The following is a 12,419-nucleotide window of genomic DNA, read 5'->3' as shown; positions in this document are numbered from 1 at the left end:
AACGGAGGGTTACCGGATACAACAGAAGACGGCGCCGGAGTGAGGGTGGAAGAGATGGAGAGACGGCGGCGGTGAGGCGGCGGCGAGGGGAGACTGCGGCGGTCGTAGTGGCGGCGGAATACACAGGCGTCGGCGACTGACATAGTACACTAGCGCCGTGCTCGAGATTAAGGGCGGCGACAGCGGTGATGGGAACGGCGGTGGTGGGGCGCGGTGGCAGCTGCGAGGGGAAGGCGAGGGTCCGTGTCGTTGCGTCGAATTAGTTGAACACGACCTTGTTGAAGTAGAACATGGGCCGTGCAGAATCTCTGTGAAAAGTTCGCGAGAACGAACACGGCCGTGTTCAAATTAACACGGGCCGTGCAGAATCTCTATGAAAATCGAAAAATAGTGAACACGGTCGAGTTACACGCAACACGGGCCGTGCTGAATTTCGGTCAAAATAGAAAGATGAATAGTCCGGTGACCCGTGAGACCTGAAATAGCCAGAATTAGACCACGAGAGAAGATATAGCAATGAGCGGGTAGAGAGAATATAATGAAAAGAAAGAGAAAAACAAAGCTAATATATAGTAAGGATACGGGGTCGGGTTACCTCCCGACAAGCGCTTGTTTTAGGTCATTAGCTGGACCCGACAAGGATTCACGACTCTGTGGGATCAGAGAGGGCGATGGCACCTCTCGTGTCCGACAGACAAGCAGGGTTGTAGAGCTTCAGACGTTGAGCGTTAGTTTTGAATAAACTTCCGGAATTATCCCATAGTTCGATGGCACCGCTCGGTGATACGGATTTGATCTTGAACGGACCAGACCACCGGGATTTCAACTTACCTGGGAAAAGTCGTAATCGTGAGTTAAACAAAAGAACAAGATCGTTTACCTGAAAATCACGCTGGAGGATATGCTTGTCGTGCCATTTCTTCGTCCGCTCTTTGTAGATTTTGGCGTTTTCATACGCATCAAGGCGTATTTCCTCAAGATGATGGAGCGAGAGAACTCGTTTCTCGGCTGCAGATTTGATGTCGTAGTTCAACTGCTTAATGGCCCAGTAAGCTTTGTGCTCCAATTCCACGGGGAGATGGCATGCCTTGCCGTAGACGAGTTGGAACAGTGTCATCCCGATGGGGGTTTTGAATGCTGTGCGATAAGCCCAGACGACATCATCGAGTTTGAGAGCCCAATCTTTTCGGGATTTGGATACCGTCTTCTCGAGTATGGACTTGATCTCACGGTTTGAAACTTCTATCATTCCACTGGTCTGAGGGTGATAAGGTGTTGTAATCTTGTGTTTGACACTGTATTTGAGCAGGAGTGCTTTGATCGTGCGGTTGCATGATGAAGTGCGATCTCCCATCGCTGATGATGACACGGGGAACACCGAATCGTGGGAAGATCGTGCATTTGAGCATGCGCACCACGGTCTTGTTGTCGTTTGTGGGACTTGTCAGGACTTCCACCCATTTGGTCACGTAGTCAACTGCAACCATAATGTACACATTTCCGCAAGAAGAGGGGAAATGTCCCATAAAATCTATGTCCCAGACATCAAATGGTTCTACCTCAAGAATATATTGTTGGGGCATTTCATGACGACGGGATATATTACCCATACCCTGGCAAGCGTCACATGAAGAAACAAACCTGTGGACATATTTGAAGAGCGTGGGCCAATAGAAACCAGCCTGAAGAATTTTTGTCGCGGTTTTTAATGTCGCGAAGTGACATGCGTAGTCAGAAGAATGACAATGGGAAATAACACTGAAGATCTCACCTTCAGGGATGCAGCGGCGGAATAGACCGTCGGTACCTCTCTTGAAGAGGAAAGGATCGTCCCAGAAATAGTCTTTGACGTCGTGGAGAAATTTCTTCCTGGCATTGTAACTCAGATCTGGTGGAAGGATTTCACTTACCAGGTAATTGACGTAATCAACATACCACGGGGTTTCTGGAAGAGTAGAGATGGCAAAGACATGCTCATCGCGAAGATTGTCATCAATGGGAAGTTGCTCTAGAAGTTCAAGGCAAGACAAATGATCAGCTACTCCATTCTCGGCTCCTTTCTTGTCCCGGATCTCAAGGTCGAACTCTTGAAGAAGTAATATCCAACGGATGAGGCATGGTTTAGCGTCCTTTTTGGAGAGCAAATATCGCAGAGCGGCGTGATCGGTGTAGACTATGACTTTGGAGCCGACAAGGTATGACCTGAATTTTTCAAATGCAAAAACAACGGCAAGCAGTTCTTTCTCAGTTATAGTATAGTTTACCTGAGCATCATCCAAAGTTCTGATGACATAGTAGATCGCGTGAAGTACTTTATTCCATCGTTGTCCAAGTACGGCTCCTACTGCATAATCACTGGCATCTTACATAATTTCGAAGGGCATATCCCAATCTGGTGGTTGAATGATGGGCGGGGAAATCAACGCCTTTTTTAGCGTCTCAAAAGCTGCAAGGCAATCATTAGTGAAAACGAAAGGTACATCCTTACAGAGGAGATCGGTAAGAGGTTTGGTGATTTTGGAGAAATCCTTGATGAAACTGTTGGTTTGGTGCTCTATGATGTACTGTTTATGAGCTATGATTATGATACATTTGATGTATTGACACTTTCTATAGTTTTATGGATTAGTGTTTGATTCATTACGTACTATGCATACTTTAATATGTTATGAAATCCGTGTATCATTATGAATGATACTAAACTCCCTGGTCTTGTGTCATTGTGGGAACAACGACATAATAAGACTAGTATGATGTGTGATAGATGATCATAGGAATGATCATAGGTATTGGATACGATCACAGTCATAGGTATTCGTTGGAGAACGAAATACTGGATTGACCCGCATGAGATTGTCACATGGATTAGAGTCATGACTTGAATCTCATATGACGGTTCCATGATCGGATCCTTAGACCTGAGATATCTACGGAATCCAACATGAGGAGTTTCGTGCCTTGAATGCGTCAAACGTCCTGCGTAACAGGAGGATTATAAAGGCGTGTATCAGGTACGAAACAAATCATGTGCTGGATTGTAGATAGTCAAGACGGGATTTGTACCTCTCGTAAAAGAGAGAGATATCGCTGGGCCCCTCGTGTGAGCGAGACTGTAGAAATGTGTGGCCGCACTATAGACGAACGTCGTCTATTTCAGACAGTCGAACTCAGTGAACGAGAAAGCAGTCGAATCAGATAAGGTGGCTTGTCCATGCCTTATGTTCGACATATGATATCGCGATACAAAAGGATCATCAACCGGAATCATCACCGGCGTTCGTATGATCACGAACAAACTCTATTCGAGATAGGTAGTAGACGTGTGGTCCGTCCGTTCTGGAGACTGGAACGGACGTTCCACATTAGCACGCAGACCGTCCGTTCTACGTGGTGGAACGGACGGTCCACGTTTAGGCAGACCGTTCGTTCTACATGCTGGAACGGACGGTCCACGTGCTTTTCTGGACCGTCCGTTCCGGGTTCCGGTTTTCCGAAAATTAAACCGAAATTAGGGTTAAATCACTTTATAAGAAAGTGATTAGAACCCTAATTCGTAACAGACTTTGAACATCCGACTTTTGACAGAAAGGAGAGAGTTTTTGGAGATCCAAAAACGTGTTCTAAGTCTCGAGATCTCTCGGTGCACAAATTGAATAGAGATTCGAGTCCTAGCAGACAAGTTCCAATCGTTGGAATCCATCCCGAGGTGTGGATACGTGTAGAGGGCGAGGTAATCTTCCTGCCTTTCGTGATCAGAACGATTCATCGATAGAGACAGGCCCCGGATCGATTAAGGTAAGCGTTCTAACGAGTTTCTACGATTTCAATAGAAGCATGGTTCTAGGGTTTATCAATTTTTGTTTTATATCCGCTGCGCAAACCCTAGAATTGATCTCTTAGGAATAGGATTCGCTCTAGAGATCCCAGGAATCCCAACAGAAACGACGATAGAAACCGGCATGACACCAAGGAAACTGCGGATGACCTTAACATTGTGCGGGGGCGGTAATTTCTCGATCACCTCGATTTTAGCCCTGTCAACCTCGATGCCTTTGTCGGAGATTTTGTGTCCGAGAACGATGCCTTCTTGTACCATGAAATGGCACTTCTCCCAGTTGAGCACTAGATTGGTCTGCAAACATCGATCCAAAACTTTACGAAGATTAGTTAGACAAACATCGAAGGAAGGTCCGTGGACAGAAAAATCGTCCATGAACACTTCCATCGAATCTTCAATAATGTCAGAGAAGATCGCCATCATGCATTGTTGAAAAGTAGCAGGGGCGTTGCAAAGCCCAAATGGCATGCGCCGATAGGCGAAGATCCCGTAAGGGCAAGTGAAAGTTGTCTTCTCCTGATCATTGGGGTGAATAGGGATTTGAAAGAATCCCGAGTAGCCGTCAAGAAAACAAAAATAGGAATGAAGAGCAAGACGTTCAAGCATTTGATCAATGAAAGGTAAAGGAAAATGATCTTTGCGAGTGTACGCATTTAGCTTCCTGTAATCGATGCACATACGCCAACATGTTACCGTTCTTGTCGGAATCAACTCATTTTTGTCGTTTTTGATCATCGTCACACCGCCTTTCTTCGGGACGACTTGAACCGGACTTACCCAAGGGTTGTCGGATATAGGGTAAATAATACCTGCATCCAAAAGTTTTAGTCCTCTTTCTTGACGACTTCTTTCATCGATGGATTAAGTCTACGTTGATGTTCGATGGATGATTTGGAATCGTCTTCCAGATGAATTCGATGCATGCACAGTGAAGGGTTGAGACCTTTGATATCATCTAGAGTGTATCCGATAGTTTCCGGTAGTCTCGCAATATGGTGAGGAGACGCTCGAGCTGTAGATCATCCAAGGCAACATTGACGATAACAGGATAAGTGGAATCGAGACCGAGAAATGCGTACTTGAGTCCAATGGACAAGGGTTTTAGTTCAAGTTTCGCGATTTCAGGGTCCCAGTCAGGTAGATGATGTATGGGTATTGACTTGGCGGTGAAGACGGGCAACGATTCGAACAGAGGAACAGATTGGAGATGAATCCGAGAGCGACACGGTCCGTGTTCACACTCGACACGGCCGTGTCAAGTTGTGCACGGGCTGGCCCGAAATGATGCACAGACGTGTCTTGTTTCGAAAAATTGCTCAGACATTTGACATGGTCCGTGTCGAATGACAACACGGCCGTGTTGCATGAAACACGGACTGAGCTGGTGGCAAACACGGGCGCGTCACGTTTGATGTTTTTCGGCAGAATATCGACACGGTCCGTGTTTGTATGAGACACGGCCGTGTTGCATGGCATTTCATCTAAACCGTCCAGGAATGATGTGTATGCGTGACTCTGAGGCTCCGTAGAGGTACTGCAGTCCTGTTCAGAAAGAAGAGCAATAGAGAGGGCATCGAAATCACGAAATTCAAAGAGTACCTCATCGGCTAAAGCATCCATCAAGTCGATGTAACATATAGAGTCCACTGTAGATGGTTGCTTGAAATTCTGGTCGAGCGTGAATTCTACCGTTTTGTCACGATCTTGAGTGTTAGTCAGCCGGCACGAACGTGGACAATGACATCTGCAGTGTTTTGATCACACGGGTTTTTCACCGGTTTTATAACGTCGTGCATCACAATTCTTCTCACATTCTAGGCATCATAGGACGTTAGATGGCCATGGGTAGGTTGTTTTGCTTGTTTTTCCTTGCAGGAAGACTCCACGATGAATCCTCACGAAGCGGGTACGGAAGAACAAGAATTCGAGAATGCTCGGGAAGCTCAGACAAAATGAGCGACCCGTCCATTTTATGGGCGGTCGCTCATTTTGTGAGCGGTCCCTCATTTTATGAGCGGTCGCTTGTTTTTTCGCGTGTCAGAGGAAAATGAGCGACCCGCCCGAAAAATGAGCGACCGGAAGAAAAATGAGCGACCCGCCTGAAAAATGAGCGACCGCCTGAAATCAAAATCGGCCCAAAAAGGAAAAGCCCATGTTTGGAGGAGAAAACCTAATTCGGAACTTTCACAAAAAGGGGAGTTGGAGGAGAGAGAAAGGAGGCTAGACACTTGGGAGAAAAATCATCTTGGAGAGGAAGAAAAGGGAGATTTTGGAGATCAAGGAGGCTAGGAGAAGAAGAGGACCACCATTGAAGACCATCTTGAGCATTTCTTCTCCTTTTCCATGTTTCTTCATTTTGCTTTCTGTTTTAAAACCCTAGTTATGGAGTAGTGATTTTGTTGTGGGTGAGGGATCCCCACTTTTGTATGGATACCTATGCTTAATCTATGATGTCTTTGAGTTTCTTCCATGGGTTTGATGTTTTGTGCTTAATGCTATTGATTTGGTTGATACCCTAATTGATATGATTGTAGAACACATTGATCATAGGGATATGGGAATGATGTTTGGAAGCAAATGTCAAATGAGTGAGTTATTCACATTGGGAGATGGCTTAACTTGCTTAGGGTTCATGATAGGGTACACTAATGCATCTAGAGATCATTTAGATCATTGGGAGATGGGTGAATCGATCCTCTAGGTAGTGAGTTTAAGCTTGGGAGAGACAAACTCTAGAAGAAGTGCTTGAAACCCCCATATGGAGGATAACCCATAGACATTGTAGCATCATTAACCATCCATGTGATTCTTGAGGGATCCCGAACCTACAACGCCTCAAACCATCGTTTTACAAACCGTTAATTTTACTTGCTTTCTTATATTCCGACCCTTACCACAAACCACACTTTTACTTGACCACCTAATCTAGCTTAGAGATAGACTAATACATCCTAGTCCTCGTGTTCGACCCCGGTACTACAACTACCGTATACTTGCGGATAGTGGTACGAATCGGGTATTAAATATAAGACTCGGTGCGTGCGCATCATGTTTAAGAATGGCCGCCCTAGAATAATCGGGATTTTGGAGTCTTCGTCCATGTCAAGCACAATGAAATCGATCGGTACGTAGTAATCGCCTACTTTCAGCGGAACGTCCTCGAGAATACCCAGAGGGTATTTGACAGAACGATCAGCTAGTTGAAGAGCCATGCGAGTCGGTTTGAGTTCTCCCACGTTGAGTTTCTTGTAGATGGAGTGGTAGGAGACTTACACTGGCACCTAAATCACAAAGAGCACGATCTATAGAAACATTTCCCAATTTGCAGGGAATCGAGAAGCTACCAGGATCCGACATTTTCGGTGGCAGATCGTGCTGAAGAATGGCACTGCACCGGGATTAAGCGTGATGGTTTCCTTCTCGATGACGCGCTTCTTTGTGAGAATGTCCTTCAGGAATTTGGCATAGGATGGCATCTGAGTGATAACCTCGTGGAACGACATAGTGATTTCCAACTTACGCACCATGTCAGCAAATCGAGCAAATTGGGTGTCTTCTTTAGTTTTCCTGAGTCGTTGAGAGAAAAGAACCGGAGGCGGACGTGGTGGCGGTGGAATATATACGTCGCGCTCTTCATCACCCAAGATCTCTGTCGATTTGTCAGCCGAAATGGGGTCAGGAAAAGATGCAGGAACAGGGTTAGAGCACTGACCTTTTTCTGTAGATGTGATGACAGGGTTAACGAGCTCTTTGCCACTACGTAAGGACACAACGTTACAGTGCTCTCGGGGGTTTGCTTCCGGGTTCCCAAGAAGTGATCTCTGAGGTCGCGAAAGAACAGAGGCAGCGAGTTGCGTTATCTGATTATGAACTAGCTTGAGATGGGCATCGGTCTTCTGCTGATGTTCTCGCATCTCGGTGCGAATGGCTTCTTGACCCTGCATAAGTTGTGCAAGCATAGATTTGATGTTAGGGTCAGGACTTACCTGTGATTGAGATGGAGGTGGGCCGAAGTTCTGCTGAGGCTGACGGTGAGCGCGGTAGTGTTGAGGGGCTGGATTCTGATGCTGGTAGGCATTTCGGGGTTGAGATTGATTTCCTTGAGAAGAGTCCGGGATAGATGAACCACCGAAATTGTTGTGTTGTCATTTAGAGCATTTGAGGAGTTCTTGTATGAGAAATTTGGGTGATTCCTCTAACCTGGGTTGTATGTGTTCGAGTACGGATTGTTGGCGACGTAGCTGACATCTCCATGCACGTACTCGTCTTGTGGTGCGTCCAGATCAGTGATTTGATGGGCGTTTTCAACCTGCATTCTAAATTTGGCAAGCTCTGCACGTAAAACATGTATTTCAGATGGACTTTCCTTACCTGTACGGGTTGTCTTTAAAGCCAATATTTCTGATGAATTCGTGGGAAGGAGCACACTCGTTAGCCATCTTAGTGATTTGTTGTTCGATGAAGTCAAAAGACTTCTCATTGAGGCTTCCTCCACAGGCAACTCGAATGAGGACTCGAGTATCTTCCTTTAGACCCTGCAAGAAAGTGGAGATAAGGTACCTCTTGTCCAAACCGTGATGAGGGCAGAGGCATTGATATCCAAGAAAATGATCCCAAGTCTCGCGCAAAGATTCATCAGGTTCCTGCATAAAAGAGTTGATCTGTTGCTTCGCGAGCTGGGTTTTGCTAGTAGGGAAGAATCGTTGCATGAACTTCTCTTGCATCTGATCCCAAGAGAAAATGGAATCTGGTGGCAGTGTGTAGAGCCATTCTAATGCAGCGTCCATTAGAGAGAATGGAAAAGCCATTAGCATAAGTGACTCATCGGTGACTCCTTGAACTGTCTTCACAGACTGACATAGCAGTTTGAATCGAGTCAGATGGGGAATTGGATCTTCATTAGGTCTACCCCTAAATGCCGACGAGCTGAGCTTACTGATGAATGCCGACTAAAATTCAAATTTATTGCGGTCGTATGAGAGCTGTTGAGTGTACTTGGGCTGAAGATACGTCCCGTAAGTATCATTGTCATTCTCGACAGCTAAAGCACGTTCCTACATCTTCTTCTGTTGTTTCTTCTTCTTCCGAATGCGTTTGACGGATTTCTCGATTTCTGGATCAAAAGGGACTAGGTTGTCAAGCCCATAGCTCCTGGTCATACACCGGAAAAACCTACACATCAGAAAAATAGGACAACGAACTAGAATAGATCAGGAACGGGATAAAAGTAACGAGAGAGGATCTAGATTCAAAGAAATCTCTATCCTAACGCTAAACTATCCCCGGCAACAGGGCCAAAAACTTGATAACGCAAATCTAGTGTTGGGATCCCTGCGGGTTCCTAGCATACGAACTAGAATAGATCAGGAACGCAAATCTAGGGTTTGGAGCCTAGGTTTCACGCAGCGGAAGGAAAGATCTAAACCTAACCAAACGTCACACAAAACCAGTTGTGCAATAACCCGAACAATCGTGTATATCGTCGTGGAACTCGAATACTTACCTCGTTCTTTCAAGATCTGGAAGTATCAATCGATCTAGGGTCTGTTTTAATCACCAAGAGTTGAAAGCACAACTCCTCTACACGTATCCACACCGGCGGGATGAATTCCAACACTTTGGAACGTATGTGCTAGGATTAGTGAAGAGAAAACGATGTCCTTGACTTGGAATCAATATTCCAATCACTAGAACTCAAAATCAAGCTTCTCTAAGCTCTAATGAGTGTCTTGGACGTCTGAGGTTTTTTTTTTCTAGGGTTTGTGGGGGCTCTCCCATTAATTAGAATTGCCCAAAACCCTTAAAACGCGAAACAGAAAATCTGCCCGAAAGTCGGACCGTCCGGTCTAGGTCTTGGACCGGACGGTCTGGCTTTCAACGCAGAACGGACGGTCCGTAACTACACATAGAACGGACGGTCTGTACGTCTGGACCGTCCGGTCCAGATCTGGACCGGACGGTCTGGTGCTCTTGCGTCGTTCTCTTCATGTGTGATCCATCCCTAATGGTGTGTGACATTCCGATGCACATGATCATAATCATCTATCACACATCATGTTGGTCTTAATTCATCATTGTTCCCACAATGATAACTGACCAGGGAGTTTAAAATCATCTGCAATGATTCAAGGATATTTACCGTAATATAACAAACATGCTAATCATATAACGGGAAAACTAATGCATTCATAAACCAATGAATCAATAAATAGTCAAAATGTCATATCACGGATCATCGTAGAGCATTACAACCAACAATCTCCCACTATGCTCTATGATCTATCCTACAAGCATCTAATCCCCATACCCACAACATGACAATCATGCTTTGACGAAGGGAGAGGCTTCGTCAACGGGTCGGCAATATTATCATCTGTCGACACTCTACTTATTTTCACGTCTCCTCTGTCGATGATTTCCCTAATCAAGTGAAATCGCCTGAGTATGTGTTTGGATCTCTGGTGTGACCGGGGTTCCTTTGCTTGTGCGATCGCACCATTGTTGTCACAGTACAACTCAATGGGATCTGCAACGCTAGGAATGACCCCCAGGTCTCCCACAAATTTCCTGATCCAAACAGCTTCTTTAGCTGCATCCGATGCTGCTATGTACTCGGCTTCTGTAGTCGAATCTGCAACGGTTGGCTGTTTGGAACTCTTCCAACTAATAGCCCCACCGTTTAGACAGAAAACGTAACCTGACTGCGATCTGAAGTCATCTCTGTCGGTTTGGAAACTAGCATCGGTATAACCACTTATAGCGAGCTCGTCTTCCAATCCGCCATACACCAAGAACAAATCCTTAGTCCTGCTCAAGTACTTAAGGATGTTCTTGACCGCAATCCAGTGAGCCTCACCTGGTGTAGACTGATATCTACTAGTCATACTCAATGCATATGATACATCCGGACGAGTACATAACATGGCGTACATGATGGATCCAATTGCCGAGGCATATGGAATCCTACTCATGCGCTCTTGCTCATCCTGTGTCCTTGGACACTGAGTCTTGCTAAGAGCCACATCATGTCCCATTGGCAAGGCACCCCTCTTGGAGTCTTGCATCTTGAACCGATTCAAGACCTTGTCAATGTATGTACTCTGACTTAGACCAAGAAGCCTTCTCGATCTATCTCTATAGATCTTGATTCCTAGAATATAGGCGGCTTCTCCTAAGTCCTTCATCGAAAAGACCGATCCTAGCCAGGATTTTACTCCTTGCAAGGTAGGAATGTCATTTCCGATGAGCAATATATCATCCACATAAAGTACAAGGAAGACCACTGCGCTCCCACTGACCTTCTTGTAAACACATGGCTCATCTTCGTTTTGCAGGAAGCCAAACGTTTTGACTGCCTCGTCAAATCGAAGATTCCAGCTCCTCGAAGCCTGCTTCAGTCCATAAATGGATCTCTGAAGCTTACACACCTTCCTCGGACTCTTAGGATCGACAAAACCCTCGGGCTGTGTCATGTACACATCCTCGAGCAAATTCCCGTTAAGGAATGCGGTCTTGACGTCCATATGCCATATCTCATAGTCATAATACGCAACTATAGCCAGCACAATCCGTATGGATTTAAGCATCACAACTGGTGAAAAGGTTTCATCATAGTGAAGTCATCTCTGTCGGTTTGGAAACTAGCATCGGTATAACCCTTTATAGCGAGCTCGTCTTCCAATCCTCCATACACCAAGAACAAATCCTTAGTCCTTCTCAAGTACTTAAGGATGTTCTTGACCGAAATCCAGTGAGCCTCACCTGGTGTAGACTGATATCTACTAGTCATACTCAATGCATATATTACATCCGGACGAGTACATAACATGGCGTACATGATGGATCCAATTGCCGAGGCATATGGAATCCTACTCATGTTGGTTGTAATGCTCTAGGATGATCCGTGATATGACATTTTGACTTTGTATTGATTCATTGATTTATGAATGCATTACATTCCCGTTATATGATTGGCATGTTTCTTATATTTCGGTATCCTTGAATCATTATAGAATGATTCTAAACTCCCTGGTCAGTTATCATTGTGGGAACAATGATGAATTAAGACTAGCATGAGGTGTGATCGATGCATTGGATGCATTTCACAATCATGGGTACTCGTTGTGAACGAGTGACTGGTTGACCCGCATGAGATTGTCACATGGACAGAGTCATGACTCTTGAATCTCATAAAGCGGTTCGTTCTTGGATCCTCAGACCTGAGATGTCTAGAGTATCTAATATGAGGAGTGGCGTGTCTTGACTGCGTCAAACGTCGTCTTTAACCGGATGATTATAACGGCGTTGATCAGATACGTTCACGAATCATATGGAGATAATAGACATGCAATATGGGACTTATCACCTCCTCAATAGGAGAGATATCGATGGGCCCTCTCGTGGAAATCGGACTATGAAAAACGCGTGGCCACGCTATAGATGAAGTTGCATCTATTTTATTAGTCGATTTGCCAAGACGAGAAAGCAGTTGAACTTGAAGGGTGGCTCAAACCATGCCCTTGTTCAACTTATGATATCGTGAGACAAAGGATCAGAACTCGAGCTGTTACTGCCTTGGTTA

General features: G+C 45.3%; 1 pseudogene; it reads right to left on the bottom strand.

Annotated features, from left to right (window-relative positions):
• Positions 1-643: 643 nt before the first annotated feature.
• LOC104824666 lies at positions 644-8,646 on the bottom strand (annotated as a pseudogene).
• Between the last annotated feature and the right edge of the window lie 3,773 nt (positions 8,647-12,419).

Source organism: Tarenaya hassleriana, unplaced genomic scaffold (assembly GCF_000463585.1).
Source record: "Tarenaya hassleriana unplaced genomic scaffold, ASM46358v1 Cleome40, whole genome shotgun sequence".
In the NCBI taxonomy this organism is placed as follows: Eukaryota; Viridiplantae; Streptophyta; class Magnoliopsida; order Brassicales; family Cleomaceae; genus Tarenaya; species Tarenaya hassleriana.
The sequence above is the reverse complement of the archived record's forward strand: the minus strand, read 5'-3'. Positions and strand labels throughout refer to the sequence as shown.